Genomic DNA, 12,397 nt, shown 5'->3' with positions numbered 1-12,397 from the left:
GTCCATGCTGTCTGAACAAAAAATTAGGAAGAGGCTTTTTTTAAAGACATCCCCAGAACATCTTTTATTTGTGCTGGGCAGAATGGACCTCTGAAAAGCATCCAAGGCAGATTCTCAGCACTAAACAAAAAGAAGAGTTTTATACTCTGCTTTTCTCTCCCTTAAAGAAGAAGAAGAGTTTTGGATTTATATCCCCCTTTCTCTCCTGCAGGAGAGTCAAAGGGGCTTACAATCTCCTTGCCCTTCCCCCCTCACAACAAACACCCTGTGAGGTAGGTGGGGCTGAGAGAGCTCCGAGAAGCTGTGACTAGCCCAAGGTCACCCAGCTGGCGTGTGTGGAAGTGTACAGGCTAATCTGAATTCCCCCAGATAAGCCTCCACAGGCGGCAGAGCTGGGAATCAAACCCGGTTCCTCCAGATTAGATACACGAGCTCTTAACCTCCTACGCCACTGCTGCTTAACCTCCTACACCACCAGCTTACAATTGCTTTCCCTTCCCCTACCACAACAGACATCTTGTGAGGTAGGTGGGGCTGAGAGAGTTCTGAGAGAACTCTGACTGACCCAAGGTCACCCAGCACTCTCCTCCACATGAAGAGAAAAAACAAGCCTGGTTCACCAGATTACAGTCTACCACTCTTTATCACTATACCACACTGGTGTAGTGATACACTAGCACTATTCTATTGTACAAAGATGGAGGCTGTTTCTGACAAAGAAGCTCAGCCTCAAGCAAAATAATTAGCCTAGCTGGTAATGCAATTAACCTTGGCCCTGATAAAGCAACAAGAGCCCTCCTACAAAACAAGTTAGTTTTCTGATATTCTCAAACCTTGCTAACATTGCCATATATATTTCCCCTCCCAAGATGCTAAATGAAGCAGTAAATCAGCATATCTGGAAGAAAATGCATCAGTGGAGCTCTCTTCTGTTTTATTTTGGCTGCTATAATATAAATTGCAATTATGCCAATAGATTACATTTGTGACAAAATATTTAAGACAGAAACAAAACATAGGGGAAGTTTAAAAAGAAAAGAAGGAAGTGGTTCAGGACAGTTGACAAAGTCATGGTTTCTTTGATCTGCAGAGCCAAAATCCTTCTGCTGGCTCTCTTGCTCTGGTTGGAGTAGCAAGTTTTTGAAGCCCACAGAACTCTTCTTCAAGAGAGGTCTTGCAACCTGGTGCTGCAGCTCATTTTCACAGCATACTGGCATATGGAATGGATGAAGTTTCCAGAGTGCAGGTGGATCAATTCTGGACTCAGGATCATAATTCAGCAGGTCAAGTGGACTGCTTTGAATGTACAACAAAAGCCATATAGAACTATTTTTAAGTAATTAAACACACACCATAGAATTGCCACAAACCAACAGCAGGCTAAATCCCAGAGCATGTTTGGAAGGCACGTAATAAATCCTTGCTGAAGCTAAACTGGTCTAGGTGTGGTGCTACACAGATCAGAGACCTCCTCAAGTTGCTTAATGGCAGAACACCAATGTGATTAATAAAATAACACTAAGTAGAGGCAACTTTGTTGTTGGATGTTATCACGGTGCTATCGACACTAATGAAAGCACTTTGCAAAATACTTTGCATACATTAAATCAGTAGAAAGTCTAAGCTACTGCATAAATGCATAGTTTCTTCAACAGGCTAACTTTGATCTTGTGGAAAAGTCGTTCTGCTCCATTTCTCCTTCCTTCTTTCTGGAAACTCCCTGTTCATCCCCCATCACTTAACCACACGAAGATCTACTGGGTCAGCTGCTACCACACTTAATAGCTTGGCTGAACTGAAGACCAGTTACAAGCCTGTATGCATATAGTTCTGTATATTTAATACAAACCTTGGCACAATATTTTCCTCTCAACAAAACTCAGGGGGGTGGGGGGGAATGAAATAGCAAAGAGTCACTTGCTCTATTGTAACAAATTGAATGTTATTAAATATTAGACACCATTTGACAATATCAGGTCATTCAACTGAGTAACAGGAGCTGACTTATTAAATGCCTGCGTCGTCTTTGTATGATAGGGTCATGGTCTCAACTGAGTGATCCAGTTATCTAGAAGTCCTGGTCAGAGAGAACAACAGAAATATAGCTGCAGCTGACAGGGATGGGCTGAGAAAAACCGTGAAACAGCTGTGAAATGCAAGGCACTTTGGAGCAGGCTGCAGTGTAATCCAAAATAATACTCTACATTTACTGACACACACACACAAGCCATAAAGCTGGCGCAGCCAAACACAGGCCTAGTGCATGCAAAGCAGCTGCTCCTTCTTCCAGGCCAAGCAGAAACAGATAGAGGGATTGTGCAAAACCACCAGCCTCCATCTAACGCATTTAAAAACAGTTCAGGTGCTCAACAGAGACACTCACACCTTATGGATTCACTGGCCTTAATCAGTTACTCCTGGGATAACTGGACCCCAGTACAGAACAGAAGGAACAGCTCAGAGAGAGGGAGTGAGAGAAATTATTTATATTCTGCTCACAGGGTCCCTGTAATAATGCATCATTTACATCTTTATTGTATTATCTGCACAACAACCTGGTAAAGTAGGCTAGGCTGAGAGGGAGAGGGAGATGCTGACTGGCCCATGGTCACCTAGCAAGTTTTAACATGTGCAGGCTCCTAGTAGCAACAATAAAAATCTCGAACTTCACACAGATAGTCAGAGTGATACAACGTGTTCGACTTGAGAAGAGAGACCCAGGTTCTAATCTCTTTATCTACCTGTATGTTTAACCTCTCCAGGGCCATTTCAACACACATACAAACAGCACCCACACCACAACTCTGACGACATTAATTGTACAGCATCTAACACAGCGGTTTTCAACCTGTGGTTCACGACCCCTTTGGGGGTCGAACGACCCTTTCACAGTGGTCGCCTAAGACTCTCTGCATCAGTGTTCTCCATCTGTAAAATGGATAAATGTTAGAGTTGGGGTCACCACAACATGAGGAACTGTATTAAAGGGTCACGGAATTTGGAAGGTTGAGAACCACTGATCTAACACTTCCCATTCTCTCTCCCAACCCAGAACTATCCTTCAACTTCCATTCAAATTCATACTATTATCCGGGATGTTTTGTTGCTCAGAACTTCAGGCAAATCTGTTTCCACTGTGTTAATATAATACATCTCGGCTTAATTGCAGCCACAGGCGCAAGAGCTGATCCAGGATTCTCCAACACTCAACAACACCCAAGAATGCATCTAATCCCCCTAACACACATACATCCAGGAAATATTGTTTTGGAGCCTTGAAGGCTTGGGTGGGACGAAATATCTGTCATCTCGTTCATATATATATATATAATGTTAAAACCCAGAGTGCTCACTAAACATCTTTGGCTAGAACGTTGTCTTTTAAATGAAATCCAAGCAAGAAAGGGGAACAGCCCGCCAGCCCACTCCCCAAATACACACCATATTGAAGCGGTTACATTTTCTTATTAAGATCTGGAATGTTTACAAAACAGCTCACAGCAGAACATCTGTTGCACAATAACTGTGATAAGAGAGAACAGAACCATCCAGGGAGATTAGAGCTAAAGGCCACTTATACGTTTAGAAAACGTGTCCAATCTGCATTGCAGCCCATCTGGAGCAAAGTCCCCTCCCGGATAGGAGAATTCAAAGCAAGACCTTGTTTGCTGTTTTCTTTATCCCTCACATGGTTATTCTAGGGAGTATAGGAGAGCACAATAGAAGAGACAGCACTGTCCTCTAATGAAATTACATTAGGAAAATGACTGCAATGGTTCAGCAGCTTTGGGATTTGCAGTGCCAAATGTATGACTAGAACAATCATGCAAAAATCCCAGTGTTTCAAAAACCCAGAGCTGGATATAAAATTGTGGTAAAGACTAAAAAGCCTATTTAAACACACTAAAACCAAATCGGGGCATCTTGAAATAGATTTGGCAATTCAAATGTTCATCTCTGCACCTTGGGAGAACTGATTTGCTGGAATCAGGTTAAAGCCCCTTGCCTAATCCGACATTCTGTTTACAAAAGCTGCCTTCCACGGGTCCCAGAAAGCAAAGCCACAGGGCACAACAGCAACTGCAACTCCCTCCTTTTCCCTAGAATTCAACAGAAAAATGATATTCTGCTTCTGAACATGGAGCTCAGTGCTGCAAAAAAAAAAAAAAAACCACCACCCTTACAGCTCAGACCCATATTAAATCCTATTTTCAAGCCTTAGAAGCAAAATTGATGGTCTACAGCCAATTACGCACAATGTGCTTGCTGTGTGACGGGGGTAAATTTCTGTCGTAGCAAGATTTCTTGTACAGACCTGTTTCCTCAAGCCCCACTTTCACTTTCCATTCTCTCTGCAGCAAGCGAGACCGCTTTTAACATGACTTTTAATTGGCTTCACCACCAGAGTGGGGAAATTTGCCAGTGAGCACAGCCTTGCCTCGAAGATCTTCCCTCCGCCCATGGCCAGCCCTCCCTCTCCCTTACCGTCACACACACCCCTTCCATGTTTCTGGCTGCTTCAAGTAACAGAAAAGAAGCTCATTCACACAACCCCAACATCTGATTCTTTTGATATTTCAAGATATCAATAAAAAGAAAGCTTGGAAATAACAAGTCTCTGTCCTCCAGCGGCAGCAGAACCAGCAACAGAAGTGCTGTGTGGAGGGGAGGAGAGAGGAAGAGAATGTCTGATCTAGGATGGTCCCCTTCTTTAGCAGCCTATGGTCCAAAGAATTGCTTTACCTCTTTCATTGGGGAGGGGGCAGGGAAGGGTTACTTTTGGAACAGAAATATCAATATAAGTGCAGTTTAAAGAGCTAAGCCAGCAGTCTTGACTACCAGGTGTAATGAAATCTGTGCCTTTAAGAATCACAAGATGGGCAGACTTAAGAGAACCAGACCTGGAGAGCTCTCTGCAGAAAAAATCCAGGGAAAGGAAGGAGTGCCTCCTTGTATGTAAACAGAGAAATGTGAGGAGAGCCCTCTGCAAGCCCACTGTGCAGAGAAAAGTCCTGAGGTAAGAGTTCCATGCATAATGGGCCTACATCTAAATCAGTGTAATTAAAATTGCATTTCTGCAGATACCACCAAGGCAGACTGGCAAATCTTCAGCATGAGCCAGATTTAAACCTCCTGTTGTAGACAGAAGTTACATTTCTTTAATTAGGCCAGTACTGGAAAACTATAAGAAAAGGGGAAGGGGGAACCCTGTAAAAGTAATCTGAGTATTTTGCTGTGGGAAAGCATCTATCAGCTTATTGCAAAAGCCCCATTCAGAAAGTGAATTTAAACAATCCAATCTTCACTGGACACTAGAGCAATTGTTGAAGTTCATACTTCCTATTGCATTAAACTCAAACAGGATGCTACCATGGGAGAGGAACACAACTGGATGCCCAGCGCAGTTCCATCCACAGCTAAATTTGAGAGCTAACATATGAAGTAATCAGGAAGTGTCTACACAGCCTCCAGAGATGAAATATGAAAGAAACAAAATGCCACAAGATGTAAATTTCCTTTATAGGTAGTAAGAGCACCACAGACTCCCTTCTGGTGAATTTCATTTTCCGCCTTCCTGTTTTCAGGCAACTGATTACTATTCTGAAAGCAACAAGTATATAATCATCTTCTATCAAGGTGTCAGTTACATGACAGCTTGAGAAGATTCTGAAGCACAGAAGACACTTAGGACACACAGTTTAAATCGGGGGTTTCCAACTCTGGCCACGCTGGCAGGGGCTGATGGGAATCATCATCCATGAACATCTGAAGGGCCAGAATTGGACACCACTGGTTTAAACGCCAGACTCCTTCCCACACCAGCTGCCTTCTCCTGAGCAAGCGCCTTGCAGTCTCCAGGAGGGACAACATTGGCACAAGAGAGAACCATGAGGTGGATCCCTCCCCCGTAAACTGTGGGCTTCTAACTTTGCCAACGAACATGAAAGGGTACCCCATGTCAGATGTCACCAGAAGTTCCACAAAAGAGAGTTGGAAATCCCTGAGATCAAGAGAGTAATTTTACAGATCATTTTTAGGGTGAAGAAGGCAGTCTAAGATACAGATATATTCAGAGGGGAACAGAGTTTCATAACAGTGTAGGTCAAAGCCCAAACCTCTTCTGTAAACAGTTCCGCACTCTGGACCAACTACATGTTACACCCACCATGTGATCATCATGGGAATTTGCAGAAGAACACCAACTGTGAGGTCCCCATGGAAACTCAATTCAGAAGTGACTAATTGGGATTGGGACCATGGTGCAGGGGAGGAGGGGCTCCTTCCTCTCACTGCACTGCTTCTCTGTCCCAAAGCTCAGGTGGAGAGGACAGTAGGCTATAGGTGTCTGTTTACTTACTTATTTATACCTCGCCTTTTTCTCCAGGGAGGGGGAGGCAGCTGACATCATTCTCGATTGCAAATGCCTTAGCAGACCAGGTTCTCAGGAGCCGCAGAAGAAGAAGGCCATTGCTTTCACCTCCTGCATGTGAGCTCCCAAAGGCACCTGGTGGGCCACTGTGAGTGGCAGAATGCTGGACTAGATGGACTCTGGTCTGATCCAGCAGGGTAGTTCTTATGTTCCTCTCTTCCATTTTATCCCCACAACTACCCTGAGAGGTAAGCTGGCAGTGTGTGATTGGTTCATCATCATCCAGCGAGTGCCTTCTTGCTCACGAAGACACAGATCTTCCTCCAAGGAGGTTAGGGTAGGATACATCTGTGTATTTTATCCTAACACACCCATCAGGTAGATTAAGCCAAGTGAGTGAGTGGTCCAAGGAACATGTAAAGTTGGAACCACTCCCCTGGTCATAGTACATCGTTCACTATACCATATTGATGCTAACAGCAGTTCTAGACGTTTAGCTCTGAAACACAGAATAAAATTGCTTGATAAGCCAGAAGCGTAACAACAGAAATTGATCCTATATGTGACTATAGCATGGCAAACCTCGTCAAGGTGCCAGTCCCAAGAAGAGGTTCGTGGCTGCTCCTCTAACCTCAAACTGCAGACCAAATCTGCTGGGAAGTAAAACACGGGGGTTCGCAGTTTAAACATTACTGTGCAGCTGTGGTCAGCAAATCAGACCCTACTTTAAGAGGTAAGAACATCAGCAAGGCCTTTACTACAGTTGCCCCAAAGCTCAGGAATGCCTTGATGAAGGTGCAGAGTTGTGTCTGTCTCCTCTTCTTCCAGATGAGATGCAAAATGTCATCGTGTGAGTGCGCATGTTTTCTTGAAGAGGCACAGCCCAGGAAAAAAGTCTGAAAACTTTAAAACAACCTATTAGCTCTCTTCCCTTCCAGAAACTGAAATCTATGTACTGGTCATTAAAAGGGACACACAAATGGTGGCTGGAGTAATCAGTTCACCTGGAGAAAATGGCCACTTTGTATGCTGGACTTTGTGATCTTATACCCCTCTGAAGTCCCTCCCCAAAACTTGCCCTCCTCAGGCTTCACCACCAAAACCTCCAGGTATTTCCCAATGGGAGTTGGCCGCCCTATCCCCAAGCTCAGCCCTACTTCTACCACTTTATTCATCATCTTCCATTTTGACTGTAAGCTCCTTGGGGCAGGGACCTGCCTTCTGGCGCTCTGTAAAGTGTCACGCACATTCTGGTCCAAACAATTCTTTTAAACATCGCCATTTGATTAAGCTGAATATAAAACAACTGAGATCTAAATTAATGTGTGCCAGTGAGGTAGCCATGTTAGTTTGCGGCAACAAAACCAAGAATCCCTTGGCACCTAAAACACTAACACATTTACTGCCGCATGAGCTTTTGCAGACTCAAGCCTCTTTTGTTTAAGCTAATGTAGTAAGAAAGGCCAACTGCTATTACCAGAGTGCTATGCAAACAGAACAGAAGAAAAGAAAGGAAAATATCTAAGAGTCACTCTTTTTTCAACTCAACACAAGCATAAAGTACTGGGATGGGGAAGCAAGAGATTTCAGCCCCCCACATACACACAGTTATTCAGTTAATCTGGGTCATAATCCTGTGTATAAACATATTGGGAGACCAGACCTGAATAGGTCTACTGTGTTATTAATTGTGCTCTAAATGATTCCAAAAGTACTGAAAGTTGGCTTGAAATAAGACTGAAATCAAACACATTTACTCAGAAGTAATTTCCACTAAGGCCAGATGTACAATCCTAAATAGAGTTGCACTCTTCTAAATCCACTGATATCAACAGGCTTAGAAGGGTGTTACGTTGCTCAATAACCCAGAAGCGTAACAACGGAAAGTTCACTGCTTCCGGTGGCACTGTTGACTCCTAGAAGCATGCTAAGGTTCGCCGTCCAGGAGAGAACTGTGACTAGCCCAGGGTCACCCAGGAGCTTTACCTGTAGGAGAGGGGAATTAAACCTGGTTCACCAGATTAGGGTCTGTGTGATGAGGGGTATGGTATGAAGTGGGGGTTCAATCCCCGGATAGCAGAGTTGCGCAACACACACTGGAACACAGTCGGAACGTAGACGCCCACAGCAATTCAGCTTCACAGAAGTGGTCCTACTTTAGTCAGTTCACAGAATGTTGCTCTCACAGACAAAGGGCTCCGCCAGACGGTGCGAAGACAAGTGTCTCACAATGCTAAGCACAGTGCTGCCTTATATACAGTTTACTAACCAATCACAGTCCTCTTCCAATTAATCCCAGAATGAGGCTGTGTCATGAGGCAACTGATCAGACAGTGCCCAGACATGCTGTTCATGTGGAGGAGTGGGGAACCAAACCCAGCTCACCAGATTAGAGTCCACCGCTCTTAACCACTACACCAGCTTTATAAGGAGGCAAACCACTGGTCTATCAAAGTCAGTACTGTCTACTCAGACTGGGAACAGCTCTCCAAAGCAGTGGTGGGATCCAAAAATTTTAGTAACAGGTTCCCATGGTGGTGGGATTCAAACTGTGGAGTAGCGCCAATGGGGCTGGGCGGGGCACGACAGGGGTGGGGCATTCCTGGGCGGGGCTGTGGCAAGGGCGCGGCCACTGCGCCAGTCCTTGGGCGGGAAACAAATGCACGCAGGCGCAGGCTGCCACGCACGCTGGTGCACCTCCTGCTAGACTGCTTCAAGTTCTGCGTGCTACTGCTGAGAGGAGGGGCATAACTAAGGCAAAAATCAGAGGCAAAATCACCAATTCGTAACCCCCTCTCGGCACACACAAATAATTAGTAGCCTACTCTCGGGAACCTGTGAGAACCTGTTGGATCCCACCTCTGCTCCAAAGCCTCAGGTGGATGTCTCCTTGTTCAACAATGGAGCTGCTAGAAGTTGAACTTTCTTCATGCAAAGCAGATATTCCCCTGCTAAACCACAGGGATGCCCATGGATGAGGAGAGGAGTGAGTGATGCGAATCCTTGCTTGGACCTTATTTAGTATGAGCAAAAGGGAGCAGAGGGAGCTTTCTACCATCCTATCTGCTGTTGTGCATCTTAAAACTGTGCCCAGGTTGGGGGGTCACGAGCCCCCCCAGAAACAGTCCCAGGGAGGTCAAAGTGGGATAAGCAGTGGGGGAGAGCAGAATTGGCAAAAAAAGAGGTCCTTTCTCTTTGCCCGAGGGACCTTGGTAGCTCTTAGCATCCCTGGTTTGAAGTAAGACAAATCTTAACATCAACTTAAGATCCTAAGCAGTGGCGGAGAACCAAAGTTAAACTACGTCAACTCACAAAGGGTTGTCGAAATAGCCCCAGGTCTTGAAGTTCAAAGCTGTCTTGCCAAAATTTATTTCCCCTCTCTGCAGCTCTATTCATTGCACAAAAGTGAAAAAAAAAAGTCTCAGTGGGATTAAACACTGGAAAACACCAAACTGGGCTTATGAGCTCATATTGTAAATGTGTAAGTAGTTACTCAACAAACGTTCAAGCCAGAGAGAAACTATTCTGGATCTAGAACCCTCCCATTTTCAGTGTCAAAAACTGCCACAATCTATTTTGTAGCTGCTACAGGATATGGAAAGAGAACGTACAGAATCATGTTAGCACCATGTACTATTACTGGGATAAGAGACTTTTAAGGACAATACAAAAATAAAAACAGACACTAACTTATTTCCTTTCCAGAGGAGTCAAGCACAATGTGCTTATTGATCCGGTCCTTTCGCTAACTAGCCTCGCAGAATGGCTGAGACAGCTGTGGACGGAAGGAAGGCTTTTGCTGAAACCTCGCAAAGCTCGGAATGGAAACATTGCTGAACATTTGCTTTTAAGAGCCTTCCCAAAGCCAAGAGCATCATCAGGCTGCAAAAGAATGAACTCCCAGGGCCCATAATGTCAAGGACCAGCAACAGATGAGAAAGTTTGCCCACAAAGAAGCATTACCTGGAACAACCAAAAAACTGGAAATGACCGGGGGGGGGGGGGGGGGGCCCCTGAAGGGGGTGTTTTGCTAGCAAAATAAAAGAGCCTGCTGAAAAAAATGACATTTCAGCGAAGAGCCTCGGGCTGCCAAAAACACTCCTACTCTCGAGTAGCTAGAGGTCGCCGGCAGAACTTTGCAGGAGCCTCCTCTCCGCCTCCCCCCCAGGAAGCTGAGCAGCTCTCTTCCGACCAGCTGCTTTGCAAAGAAGCGGCTCTCAGCTTGCAGGTCGGGGTCTCCGCCGGGGTGCTGCTTCCGAGGGCAGCCGGGGACGGCTGGGGAAGGCCCCCCTCGCCGCTTCCTCCCCGGGCGTGAGCGGGTTTCCTGTCCTCTTTTGCAAAACGTCTCTGGGCGATGAAAGCAACACAAAAGGAGCGGAGAAGAAAGAAAGAAAGAAAGAAAGAAAGAAAGAAAGAAAGAAAGAAAGAAAGAAAGAAAGAAAGAAAGAAAGAAAGAAAGAAAGAAAGAAAGAAAGAAAGAAAGAAACGCCTTGACTTTTTAGCCCCTTTCCCCCCAATTGCACCCCAGGGCTCCGTTTCACACAACCTGCTTTGCTTTTTCTGCAGCCCCGGGCATGCCTTTCCATGAGCAGCTTACGATGGTGGGGTTGGTATTAAGCTCAGTTAGCTACCAGTCCCCTCCCCTCTGCTGTTGTTGGTGTAGGTAGGTAGGTGGGTGGGGGTCGCTTACCTTGGCGAGGCCACCTGCCCGCCTGCAGCCCTCCGTCCGTCCCCCGCAGCGGCCGAGGCGAGCGCAGAACTTCCCAACAAAGGCGAAAGTTGCGCGGCTGCTGAGCGGCGGGTCGAGCCAGCAGCTGCCGGGGGAGGAGGCGGCGGCGGCGGCGGCCGCCGGGCGCCCAATGAGAAAGCAGAGCCGCGGCTGCCGGCTGAGCTGGGTTGGGCCCGCAGGGGGGGAGAGACGCTCCGCCGGCAGCGCCGACGCTCGCCGGAGTGACTGAGCCTGCCCGGGAAGGAGCAATCCGGAGTGACTCCTGGCTGGGACGGAAGGGGAGGACTTGGCCGCCTCCCCCTTCCCCCGCTGGGGACACCGGGCTGGGGAGGGAAGCCGAGGCTTGGAAGGGCTGCCTCCCTCCGGGCAGGCGGAGGAGCGGGTTGCAGCCAAACACTAAACCCTTCACTCTCTTTTTATCGGACCCTAGGAAAAGGAGGCGGAGGATACCCGGAAGCTGCCTGCCTGCCTGCCTGCCTGTCAAATGCCCTGGTGACTCAAGGGAACCTCCACGACCAGAGGCAGTCATCCTCAGACTGCCAGCGCCCAACTCAGCCGGAGCGGCCCGGGCCCTGTTAGAAACACAGAGCTGGAAAGGACCTGCGGGGTCACCTGATCCAAACCTCCCCCACCCCTGGACAAGCCAGGGAATTCACAAGTACCTCCCCGCCCCCGCCATTCCTCCAGTGACCTCTGCTCTGTACCTGCCCAGAGAAGGGGGGGGGGACCCCTCCTGGATCCTTAGTCAATCTGCTGTTGGACTTCTAGAGGACTGGTTGGCCACTGCGTGAGATGGGGCGCTGGACTAGATGGACCACTGGTCTGATCCAGCAGGCTCTTCAGGCAGCTTAGGGCTTCTGAGAATCACAACAGAATCAGCCTCCTCAGATCGTTCAGGCAGGCAAGCCGATGAGGCACCCCGCTGGACACCTACAGCTTCAAGTGAAGCCTGTGCCAATGACATCGCAGGCAATTCAGAGAGCAATCCTAAACAGGCCTGATCGGAATCAGGGCTTATCCCCAGGAACATGTTTGTATAAGTGTGCGCTGTGAATCCTCTATGGTTGACCCTCGAGTAAATGCAGCAGCTGGGGGGGGGGGGTGGTCAGGAAGGACCTGGGTCCAGCCCCTGCCTGCGCACGATCATGACATTTGTACACAGAAGAGGTTCATACGCTCCCTCTCTATGGTCATAAGCATTAGAAAAGCAGCACTCTATCAATTTCCAGGGCACTTCTGCATATACACACCATGCTCATAAACTGGTATAGGTGAGAGGCGGAGCCAGAATGCATCGT

General features: G+C 47.0%; 1 protein-coding gene across 1 annotated transcript in view; it reads right to left on the bottom strand.

The window, feature by feature from the left end:
* SVIL (supervillin) overlaps positions 1-11,378 on the bottom strand; it is a 165,081-nt gene extending 153,703 nt beyond the window's left edge. Inside the window, exon 1 of the mRNA XM_048510552.1 lies at positions 11,061-11,378. The gene's annotated coding sequence lies outside the window, so the exon portion shown is untranslated. The remainder of the gene's footprint in view (positions 1-11,060) is intronic.
* Positions 11,379-12,397: the final 1,019 nt, after the last annotated feature.

This window comes from Sphaerodactylus townsendi, linkage group LG11 (genome assembly GCF_021028975.2).
Source record: "Sphaerodactylus townsendi isolate TG3544 linkage group LG11, MPM_Stown_v2.3, whole genome shotgun sequence".
NCBI classification, from domain to species: Eukaryota; Metazoa; Chordata; class Lepidosauria; order Squamata; family Sphaerodactylidae; genus Sphaerodactylus; species Sphaerodactylus townsendi.
Note: the sequence above shows the minus strand (reverse complement) of the source record. Positions and strands in the feature narration are given on the sequence as shown.